This window comes from Phascolarctos cinereus, unplaced genomic scaffold, assembly GCF_003287225.1.
Source record: "Phascolarctos cinereus isolate Bilbo 61053 unplaced genomic scaffold, phaCin_HiC Scaffold_5;HRSCAF=322, whole genome shotgun sequence".
Classification (NCBI taxonomy): domain Eukaryota; kingdom Metazoa; phylum Chordata; class Mammalia; order Diprotodontia; family Phascolarctidae; genus Phascolarctos; species Phascolarctos cinereus.
Genome location: NW_027555958.1, coordinates 225,025,171 through 225,038,255, shown reverse-complemented (window position 1 = coordinate 225,038,255; position 13,085 = coordinate 225,025,171).

Here is a 13,085-nt window from a genome sequence, read left to right as displayed (position 1 = left end):
GAGAATGGGCAATGGTTTGAACCTCACTCTCACCTGAACTGATTCAATGAGGTAAGTACACACACACATACACACATAGGTATATGTGCATATGTATGTATGTTTGTGCATGTGTATGTGTATATATGTATATAAGCATTTGGGTATAGAAATTCATCTCACCCAACAGGGAAGTAGGAGAAGAAGAGGATAAGATAAAGGGAGAGGTGATAAGAAGGAAGTTAGATTAAGAAAAGCAGTGGCCAGAAGCAAAACAGATAAAGCAAAAGTAAAAATAGACCATTAAAAGACATAATTAGGGAAACTATATTTTACTAAAAGATACCTTTGACAATGAGTCAATATCAATATTGCACATGTATGCAACAAATGGCACAGCATCCAAATTCTTGAAGGAAAAATTAATTGAGTTGAAAGAGGAAATAGATAGTAAAACTGTATTAGTGGGGGAACCTAATTTATCCTCTTAAGTGACTTTGAAAACTTTATGGCTATAATCAACACAATGACTAGCCTTAATTCCAGAGGCCTGATGATGAAGCATGCTGTCTACCTCCTGACAAAGAGGTCATGAATTCAGGTAGTAGAATGAGACAATTTTTTTGAGCATGGCAAATGAGGGAACTAGTATTCTATCTCTCCCTTTCCCCCCAGTGGCATTGGGGGATAGGTAGGAGGGAAAATAAATTTCTGTTCATTTTTTAAAATAATATTATTTTTTAAAATACTTATTGCTTGTGTTTCAACATACTTTTGCATGGACACTCTTTGCAGTAGTTTTTAATCCTTTTTTGTTCCATGAATCCCTTCAGCAGTTTAGTGAAGCTTTTTGGACTCCTTCTCAGGATATTTTTAAATGTATAAAATAAAATACATAGCATTAGAAAGGAAACCAATTATACCAAAATGAATTTTTTTAAATCAATTTTAAGTTCATAGATCTAATATTAAGAACTCTTGCTTTAGAGAGTCTACTTCTGGGGTCCAATAAATTGCCCCGACTCCCTCATCTTCACCTCCCAACAACTATAAAATAGCACCTCAAAACAAATCCTGGAACAGTAGAACCAGCAAAAAGAGAGCGGAAACAATCTTTGAGCCCAAGAAACTCGAAAGATCAGCACGAAAGGTCTGTATCACTCAAATAAAGGGGGAGTGCAGTGCAGGACAGGAAGCATTCCAGCAAGCCAGCAACAAGCCCCACCCCAGCAAACCAGTGATAGATCTTGAGCCCCAGTTCAGTGGAGCAGGCAAACACCAACACCAGGACCCCCACATGCCTCAGCATAGCCTGGAGAATGGACGGACTCTAGCTCAGAGAATCTGGTGGGCTTCAGCATATCTCTGGGCAAAGCGGCATCTTCTAGAGGCCAGATTCCTCCCGTTTCAGTGAGTAGGAAAACTTCAGCAGCCAGACTTCCACATGCTTCAGTGTAGCCTCTGGCAAACAGATAAATTCCAACCCTATGAGTGCCTAAGCAAACACACAGCTTCCAGTGCCAGGCCCCTACCACATGCTTCAGTATAGCCGTGGGCAAAAATGGCAGCCTGCAGTGGCTAGACTGCTTTGTGTAGCCCCTGGGAAATGCAGAAATATCCCACCAGCTTCAGCACACGCCAAATACTGTCATTAAGACCCCAGCTCAGCACCAGGTAACCTGTGAGATCCTTACAGCCACAAGCAGCCCACCCTCACCCCACCCCCACAGTGCAGCACTAGAAACCAGGGTCCCCTGTGGGCCCCAGAGCAACATCAGTGCAGCACCAAGAAAAGAGCCAGGGTCTGTAGCCCCTGACATAAGAAGTCTGAGACAGTGCCCCTACCACCCTAAGAGCAGAGCTCAAATTTAAAAGAAAGGGAAAAGGCCAACAAAGATGAGTAAAAAACAAACAAACAAACAAAAAGAACCCCAAAACAAAACAAAAAAAAAGCAAGAAAAAAAGAAGAAAAAAAAGAATCTGACCATAGAAAGTTATTATGGTGATAGGGAAGATCAAGACACAAAATCAGAAGAGGATAACAATGTCAAAAAACCTGTGGGCAAAACCCCAAAGAAAAACAGGAAGTAGTCTCAAGAGCAGAAAGAACTTATGAAGAGCTCAAAAAGGAGCCTAAAAATCTTATAAGAGAGGTAGAAGAAAAACTGGGGGGGATGTGCAAGAGAATTACGAAAACAGAGGCAACAGCTTGGGAAAAAACCCCAACTTAATTAAAAAGCAGAATTGGTCAAAGGTAAAAGAGATACAAAGAGCCACTGAAGAAAACAACTCTTTAAAGAGTACAACTGGACAAATGGAAAAGAAAGTACAAAAACTAATTGAGGAAAAAAACACCTTAAAAGTCAGAATTGGAAATGGAAACTAAAGACTCTATGAGGTATCAAGAATCAATCAACAAATTCAAAAGAATGAAAAAATGGAAGAAAATGTAAAATACCTCATGTAAGAAAATGACTGATCTGGAAAATAGGTTCAGGAGAGATAATATCAAAATCATTGGGCTACCTGAAAGCCATAATCAAAAGGAGGACCTGGACAGCATCTTTCAAGAAATTATCAAGGAAAAGCATGTTGATATCTTGGAACCAGAGGGCAAAAGAGGCATTGAAAGAATCCACCAATCAGTTCAGGAAAGAAATCCCAAAATAAAAACTCCAAGGAACATTATAGCCAAATTACACAACTATCAGGTCAAGGAAAAAAAATACTGCAAGTGGCCAGAAAGAAATAATTAAAACATTGGGGATTCAGAATCAGGATTACACAGGACTTGGCAGCTACAATATTAAAAGATTGGTGGTCATGGAACATGGTATTCTGCAAGGCAAAGGAGCTAGGACTACAACTAGAATCACTTATCCAGCAAAATTAACCATAACACAACAAGGAAAAAATGGTCATTCAATGAAATAGAAGGATTTCAAGCTTTCATAAGAAGACCAGAATTAAACCAAAAAAATTAATCTCCAAAATCAAGGCCCAAGAGAAGCATAAATAGGTAAAAGGGGGAAAGAATGCATAAGGGATTCAATACAACTAAACTGTTTACATCTGCACATGGGAAGAGAATACTTGTAATTCTTTTAAAAACGTATCACTAATAGTACAACTAGAAGGAACATACATAGACAGAGGGTATGGGTACAAGAGAATGTGAGGGAATTACATAAAATAAGAGATGAGAAACAGAAGTACAATGGGTGCAGAAGGAAGGGAGAGATAGAACGGGGTAAATTATTTCACATGAAGGAAGCATGAAAGACCTACTACAGTGGAAGGGAATATGGGAGGGTGGGCAATGGGCATCACTTGAACCTTACTCTCATCAATACTGGCTCCAAGAGGGAACAATACACACAATTAGTTGGATATAGAAATCTATCTTACCTGACAGGAAGTAGGGGAGGAGATCAAGTAAAGGGGTATGAGTTGGGACTGACAGAAGGGAAGGAAGATAAGGGGAGGTAGAAGACAGAAGCAAAACACTGGTGAGGAGGAAAAGGGTGAAAGGAGAGAGAAGACAAACAGGAGAAAGAAAAGGATGGAGGGAAATACACAGGTAGTAATCATAACTGTGAATATGAGTGGTATGAACTAGCCCATAAAACACAGACTCCTACAATATGTTGTCTACAAGAAACACATTTGAAGCAGAGAGACACACATAGAGAAAAGGTAAGGGGCCAGAACAGGTTCCATTATGCTTCAGCTGAAGTAAAAAAAGCAGTTAGCAATCCTGATCTCAGGCAAAGTAAAAGAAAAAAATAGACCTAATTAAAAGAGACGAGGAAGAAAACTACATCTTGTTAAAAGGTACCATAGACAATGAAGCAATATCAATATTAAATATATATGCACCAAGTGGTAAAGCATCCAAATTCTTAAAGAAGTTAAGTGAGTTACAGGTAGAAATAGACAGTAAAACCAAAAAACAACAAGAAAGAAACTAAGGAGGTAAATAGAATATTTTAAAAGTTAGATATGACAGAACTTTTGAGAAAATTGAATGGGAACAGAAAGGAATATACCTTCTCAGCAGCACATAGCATCTACACAAAAATTGACGATGTAATAGGGCATAAAACACTAAAAATCAAATGTAGAAAGGCAGAAATATTAAAAGTATTCTTTTTGGATCATAATGCAATAAAATTATATTCAACAAAGGGCAGTGGAAAGATAGATTAAAATTAATTGGAAACTAAATAATCTAATCCTAAAGAATAAGTGGGTCAAAGAATAAATCACAGAAATAATAATAATTAATTTAATAATTTAATTAATTTGATACTAATTAATATTTCATTAAAGCAAATGATAATAAGACAACATACCAAAATTTATGGGATGCAGCCAAAGCAGTACTTAGGGGAAAATTCATTTCTCTAACTTCTTACGTCAACAAAATGGGAAAAGAACAGATCAATGAATTGGGCATACAACTAAAAAAGAAAAAAACTAGAAAAAGAACAAATTTAAAAATCCCTAATTCAGCACCAAATTGGAAATCCTGAAAATCAAAGGTGAGATTAATAAGATTGAAAGTTAGTTAATAAATAAATATAGGAGCTGATTATATGAAAAAAGCAATAAGATAGGTAAGCCATTGATTAATTTGATTAAGAAAAAGAAAGAAGAAAACCAAATATCCAGTATCAAAAATGAAAAGAGTGAAATTAGCACCAATGAAGAAAAAATTAATGCAATCATGAGGCAGCTGGGTGGCACAATGGATAGAGCTCTAGCCTTGAAGTCAGGAAGACTTGAGCTCAAATCCAGACTCAAGACGCTTGATACTTACTAGCTGGGTGAGCCTGGGCGAGTCACTTTACCCCAATTGCCTCACCAAAAAGAAAAAAAAAGAAATTAATGCAATCATTAGGAAATATTTTACCCAATTATATGATAATAAATCTGACAATCTGAGAGAATTTGATGAATATTTACTAAAATATAAATTACCTAGATTAAAAGATCAGGAAATAGTCTAAATAGCCCAACCTTAAGAAAAAAAAAATTGAACAAGCCATTAATGAACTCCCTAAGAAAAAATACCCAGGCCCAGACAGATTCATGAGTGAATTTCCCCAAACATTTAAAGAATAATTAATTCCAATACTATATAAACTATTTGGAAAAAATAGGTGAAGTCCTACTGAACTCCTTTGATGACAAAACATGGTGCTCATGCCTAAACAAAAGACAATTAAAGACCAATTTTCCTAATGAATATTGATGAAAAAATCTTTGCACAAAATACTAGCAAGGTGATTACAGCCATATATCACAAGGATTATACACTATGACTAGGTGGCATTTGTACCAGAAATACAGGGTTGGTTCCATATTAAGAAAACTATTAATATAGTTCACCACATCAATAACAAAACCAACAGAAATCATACACTTAGTTCAACAGATGTTGACAAAGCTTTTGACAAAGTACAGGACCCCCTCCTATCAAAATCATTAGAGAGCATTAGGAATAAAGGGATCATTCTTTAAAATGATAAACAGTGTCTATCTAAAACCATCAGCAAGCATTATCTTTAATGGGGATAAGCTACAAGTCTTCCCAATAGAATCAGAGGTGAAGCAACAATGGCCATTATCACCACTACTGTTCAATATAGTATCAGAAGTATTAGCTATAGCAATAACAGAAGAAAAAGAAATCGAAGGAATTAGAATAGGCAATGAGAAAACAGAACTATCACTCTTTGCAGATGATATGAAGGTATTCTTAGAGAACCCTAGAGAATCAACTAAAAAACTACTCGAAATGATTAAAAACTTTAGCAAAGTTGCAGGATATAAGATAAACCTACATAAATCATCAACATTTCTTTATATGACCAACAAAGCCCAGTAGCAAAAGTTAGAAAGAGAAATTCCATTTAAAATAACTGTAAACAATATAAAATACTTGGGAGTCTACCTGCCAATACAAATGCAGGAACTATTTCAACACAATTACAAAACACTTTTCAAAGAAATAAAGTCAGATCTAAACAATTGGGAAAAATAGCAATTGTTCATTGGTAGGCAGAGCCAATATAATAAAAATGAGAATTCTGCATAAACTAATTTACTTATTCAATGCCATACCAATCAAACAACCAAAAATTATTTGACAGAGCTAGAAAAAATAACAAAATTCACCTAGAAAAGCAAAAAGTCAAGACTATAAAGGGAATTAATGAAAAAAAAATACAAAGGAAGATAGCTTAGCAATACTAGATCTCAAACTATATTACAAAGCTCTTATCATCAAAACTATCTGGTAAGATAAGCTGAAAAAAAGAGTGGTGGATCAGTGGAATAGGTTAGGTACACAACACACAGCAGTCAATGACCAGAATAACCTAGTGTTTGATAAACCCAAAGACCTCAGCTTTTGGGATAAGAACTCACTATTTGACAAAAACTATTGGGAAAACTGGAAAACAATAGGACACAAATTAGGTATAGATCAACATTTCATACCATATGCTAAGTTAAGGTCAAAATGGGTGCATGATTTAGGCATAAAAGGTGACACCTTAAGCAAATTAGAAGAGTAAGGAATAATCTACCTGTTGGACCTATGGATAGGGGAAAAAGTATTATAAAGAAAGAGCATTATAAAATGTAAAATAAATAATATTTATTACATTAAATTAAAAAGTGTTTGTACAAACAAAACCAATGCATCCAAGATTAGAAGGAAAGCAGAAAGCTGGGAAACAATCATTACAGCAAGTGTCTCTGATACAGGCCTCATTTCTCAAATATATAGAGAACTGAGCTGAATTTATAAGAAAACAAGCCATTCCCCAATTGATAGTCAAAGGATGTGAACAGTTTCTACATGAAGAAATCAAAGCTATCTTCATAGCCCTATGAAGACATTCTCTAAATCACTTTTGATTAAAGAAATGCAAATTAAAACAACTCTGAGGTTCCACTCCATACCTATCAGATTGGCTAATATGACAAAAAGGGAAAACAATACATGTTGGAGAGGATGTGGGAAAATCGGGACACTAATGCATTGTTGGGTGGAGTTGTGAACTGATCTAACCATTGTGGAGGGCAATTTGGAACTATGCCCAAAGGGCAAACAAACTGTGCATACCCTTTGACTCAGCAACACCACTACTAAGTCTGTATCCCAAAGAGATCATAAAAAAGGGAGAAGAACCTACATGAGCAAAAATATTTATAGCAGCCCTTTTTGCGTTGGCAAAATATTCAAGTTGAGGAGATGCTTAGTTGGGGAATGGCTGAACAAGCTGTAGTATATGCATGTAAGGGAATAATATTGTGCGATAAGAAATGACAAGCTGGATGATTTCAGAAAAACTTGGAAAGACTTGTACAAACTGATGCAAAGTGAAAAGAGCAGAACCAGTAAAACATAGTACACAGTATTAGCAACATTGTATGATGATCAACTGTGAATGACTTAGCTCTTCTCAGCAACACAATCTAAGACATGTACAAAGGACCCATGAGGCAAAATGCCATCCATATCCAGATAAGGAACTGATGGACTCTGAATGCAGATCAAAGCATATGCTTTTTACTTACTTTATTCTTTATCATGGTTTTTATCCTTTTGCTCTATTTCTTCTTTCGCAAATGTGACTAATATGAAAATATGTTTTACATGACAGCACATGTAACCTATATCAAATTTCCTAGCCACAAGCTCTTAATCAGCATATTTGTTAATTTGTTATGTTAGTTGTGTGATGTTTATTGCTATTGTATAATGTTAATTGTATAATATCTATGTTAATCTTCATTTGTTAATTAATATATGTTTGTCACAAAGCCCATAAACAGAAATGGTTGCATGTGAATCCAATCAGCAAGGAACTCACCACTCTAGTAGGGAAAGTCCTAACAGTAGAAATGGAGTTGGATACTTTTGTGAGAGTACTCTCTGCATCTCAGTTTGTGGCCTTTTCCTCCTGCACTCTTGGCTTCTTCACTTTCCTGCTTTGGTTGGTATCTTTCTTAGTTCTCAGTCTTGTATCATCTGTACTCTGCCTGGCACTGTCAGATTGATTCTAGTCTAGTGCTATGATTGACTTAAGACTTTTTCCTTATTTACTTGGCAGATTATCTGTCCTTCTTTGGCTGATTCCATGTTCCTAATTGGTGCTATGACTCTTAGAGACCTCTACTATTTCCAAGCATGACTTCTCTTATTCTATCTACTAAGTCCTACTCTTCTCTCCACTTAGCATATGCTTTGGGTCTATGAAATTTTAGGAAAGTCTGACCTTCCCTTTCAGTGCATGAGTTTTGAGTCCATAGAATTATAGGGAAGTGAGCCCTTTTCTATTTGCACATGTCTGCTACAGTGATAACAGTTTGCTTAATTTGATTTCAGATGTCTTAAAAGCAGTTTGGTATAGTAGAAAGAATGCTGGATTTGGAGTTGGAGGTCCTGGGTTTGAATTTAGTTTTTGTTACTTACAAACTGTGTGACCTCAGGTAAGTCATTATCTGTCTGTGCCTCAGTTTCGTCAAATGTGAAATAAGAGAGTTGAACATCAGCTCTAAACTCTCTGATCCTCTAAACTATAGGAACTGTTACTCCTTCAACAACCACTTAACTAACTGCTTGCTTTTACCACCTACTGAGTTAAGGCCTGGGAAAGATATAAAGACAAAGTCTCTTACCTCAAGGAGCATATGATCTAGCATGCTTGCTGTCCATTGAATGTTACACAGCTCTAGAAAATGGGAACAAGAATGGCAAGTAGAAAGAACAAAGTAAGAGGGTTGAAGGATAGAGCAGTGGAAAAGATGGAGAGACTAGCAGAGCCGCCTAAGGAGGAGGTGTGGGTGAAATAATGTGATGCTAAAGGTAGACCTACTCTCTTCTAGTAGACTTACTGAAGGTTGTTGCCTTCTATGCGGAGAATACAGACTTTTTTGGGGGGGGGACTGAATCCTTAACTTCGCTTATCTTCCTAATTCTCTTCATGTATATATGTATTTAGTTATATGTTGGGTGCATATTTATTTGTTATTCTGAACTTGACAAACACCAAAGACCTCAAACATCTCCATATATAAAGAACATAAAAAGAGTTGTGCGTGTTAAACTGTAAATTTCAGTATGTACATCTTGGATTTTGCTTTCTGAATCTATATTGAAGTGTATACTAAATCCAACATATTAATTATTAAAGATGTTTTGCTTTTCTGTCTCTCTCTCTAGACGTCCCTCTGTTGTTTTCTGTATATTTTAAAAATGCTTTATTGACACCCTCCTTTTCTTCCTTCCTTCTCTTTCTTCTTCTTTTCCTCCTTTCTTTCCTTCCTTAATTCTTTCTCTCCCCTTTTTCTTTCTTCCTTCCTTCTCTCCCTCCCTTCCTCCTTCTGTTCCTCCTTTCCTTCCTTTGTTTTTTCATCCCTTCCCTCATCTTTTTCATCCTTCCTTTTTTCCATCTTTCTCTCCATCTATCCCTATTTTCATGCTTTCCTTTCTTCCCTCCTTCCTTGCTTCTTTTTGTATACTAGACCATTTTCTCTGTTTCACTTGGTGATCTCACCAGCTCCCATGGATTCAGTTATCATTTCTATGCTGATAATTCTCAAATCTACTTACGGAGCACTAACCTCTCTCTTAACAGCGTCAAATCTCCACTTGCCTATTGGGTATCTTGAAGTGGATGTCCTGGAAACATTTCAAACCCAACATGTTCAGAACTGAACCCATCATCTTCCTCCCCAAGGCCTCTTCTTTTTCTAACTTTCCTATTTCTGTTGAGGCCATCACCATCCTCCAAGCCACCTAGGTTCACAACCTAGATATAATCCTGAACTCCTCACCCTCTCTCACCTTCCCCCTACCAGAGCCAATCTGTTACCAAATCTTGTTAATTCTACTTTTGTAACACCTCTCATGTATATCCCCATTCTTTCGCATGACACCACATTGGTGGAGGCCCTCCTCACTTCATGCTCGTAGTATTGCAATAGCCTTCTGGTTGGTGTCCCTGCCTCAAGTTTCTCACCACTCTAAACTATCATTCTCTTAGCTGTCAAATTGATCTTCCTAAAATGCAGGCCTGACTATGTCACCTCTACTCACCCCCACTAAATAAACTCTAGTGACTCCCAATCATAGCCAAGGTCAAGAATAAAATCTTGATTTCCCATTAAAACCCTTCATAACCTAAACTGGGAAGAGTCAAAACAAAGCAAGAAAATTAATGACCAATTTTCCCAATGAATATAGATGCAAAAATTTTAAATAAAATGTTAGCAAACAGATTACAGCAACTTATCACAAGAATAATACACCATGACCACGTAGGATTTATACCAAGAATGCGGGGCTGGTTCAATATTAGGAAAACTATGAGCATAATTGATCATATCAACAACAAAACTAACAGAAACCACATGATCATCTTAATATATGCAGAAAAAGCTTTTGACAAAACACAACACTCATTCCTGTTAAAAACACTAGAGAGCATAAGAATAAATGGAGTCTTCCTTAAAATAATAAGTAGCATCTACCTAAAACCTTCAACAAGCATCATATGTAACGGGGACAAGCTGGAAGCATTTCCAGTAATATGAGAAACAAGGATGTCCATTATCACCACTGTTGTTCAATATCATACTGGAAACATTAGCTTTAGCAGTAAGAGAAGAAAAAGAAATTGAGGGTATTAGAATAGGCAAAGAAGAAAGAAAGGTATCACGGTGTCACTCTTTGAAGGTGATATGATGATATACTTAGAGACTCTGAGAGAATCAAGTAAAAAACTACTTGAGATAATAAACAACTTTAGCAAAGTTGCAGGCTATAAAATAAATCCACACAAATCACCAACATTTCTATATATTAACAACAGACCTGAACAGCAAGAGATAGGAAGAGAAATTCCATTTAAAGTTACTATAAACCTTATAAAATATTTAAGAGTCTACCTACTGAAAGAAACCCAGGAACTATATGAACACAACTATAAAACACTTTCCACACAAATAAAGTCATATCTAAATAATTGGAAAAATAGCAATTGTTCATGGGCAAGCCAAGCTAATATAATAAACATGACAGTTCTACCTAAGCTAATTTACTTATTCAGTGCCATGCCAATCAAACTACCAAAAAATTATTTTATAGAACTAGAAAAAAATAATAAGAAGATTCATTTGGAGTAACAAAAGGTCTAGAATATCAAAGGAACTAATGAAAAGAAATGCAGGGGAAGGTGGCCTAGCTGTTCCAGATCTTAATTTGTATCATAAAGCAGCAATCATCAAAACTACTTGGTACTGGCTAAGACATAGACTGGTAGATCAGTGGAATACATTAAGTATGCAAGATGCAGTAGTCGATGACTATAGTAATCTACTATTTGATAAACCCAAAGACCCCCAGCTTCTGGGATAAGAACTCACTATTTGACAAAAACTGCTGGGAAAACTGGAAAAGAATATAGCAGAAACTAGGCATAGACCAAAATCTTACACCATATACCAAAATAAAGTCAAAATGGGTTCATGACTTACAAATAAAGGCTGATACTATAAGGAAACTAGGAGAGCAAAGAATAGTTTACCTATCAGATTTACGGAGAATGGAAGAATTCATGACCAAACAGGAGACAGAGAACATTACAAAAACAAAATGGATAATTTTGATTACATTACATTGAAAAGTTTTTGCACAAACAAAGCCAAATGCAACCAAGATTAGAGGAAAAGTAGAAAATTAGGAAAGGATTTTTACAACCAGTGTCTCTGATAAGGGTTTCATTTCTAAAATATATAGAGAATTAAGTCAAATTTATAAGAATACATGTCATTCCACAATTGATAAATGGTCAAAGGATATGAACAGGCAGTTCTCAGATGAAGAAATCAAAACCATCTATAGTCCTGTGAAAAAATGCTCTAAATCACTATTGATTAGAGAAATGCAAATCAAAACAGCTCTGAGGTACCACATCACTCCTATCAGATTGGCCAACATGACGAAACAGGAAAATGATAAATGTTGGAGAAGATGTGGGAAAGTTGGAACAGTAATGCATTATTGGTGGAATTATGAAATGATTCAACCATTTTGGAGAGCAATTTGGAACTATGCCCAAAGGGCTATAAAAATGTACATACCCTTTTACCCAGCAATAGCACTTCTAGGGCTGTATCCCAAGAGATTGTAAAAATGGGAAAAGGACTCACATGTACAAAAATATTTATAGCAGCTCTTTTTGTGGTAGCAAAGAACTGGAAATTGAGGAATGTCCATTAATTGGGGAATGGCTGAACAAGTTGTGGGGTATAAATCTAATGGAATGCTATTGTGCTATAAGAAATAATGAGCAGGCAGACTTCAGAAAAACCTGGAAAGACTTGTATGAACTGATGCTGAGTGAAGTGAGCAGAACCAGGAGAATGTTGTACACAGTAACAGCCATGTTGTGCAATGACTAAAGTTCATAGACTTAGCCCTTCTCAGCAATGCAAGGATCTAAAACATCTCCAAAGATGTCATGATGGAAAATGCCACCCACATCCAAAGAAAGGACTACGGAGTTCAAATGCAGATTGAAGCATACTATTTGCTATTTTTTTCTTTTGTTTTGTTTCCTCTTTCTGATGGTTGCTCCTATTGGTTCTCATTCTTCCTTACAACATCACTAATGTGAAAATGTTTAATAGGAACATATATGTAGGGCCTATATCAGAGTGCGAGCTATGTTGGGGAAGGAGGTGGGGAGAGAGATGGAGAAAAATTTTAAACTCAAAAGCTTATGGAAGTGATTGTTGAGAAATCAAAATAAGTTAACAAAAAATGAAAAAAAACCCTTAATAACCTGGATCCTTACTACCTTCACAGTTTTCTTATAACTTACTCACTCCCATCTACTCATCAATCCAGTGACACTGACCTTACTGTTGTTTGAAAAATATACTCAATCTCCTTACTCAGAACATTTCCACTGGTTTGTCTTCTATGGTTAGGATGTTCTTCCTCCTTATTTCTGCCTCCTGAATTACCTGGCTTCCTTCAAGTTTTAGCTAAAATTCCACCTTCTGCAAGGAGCCTTTACTAG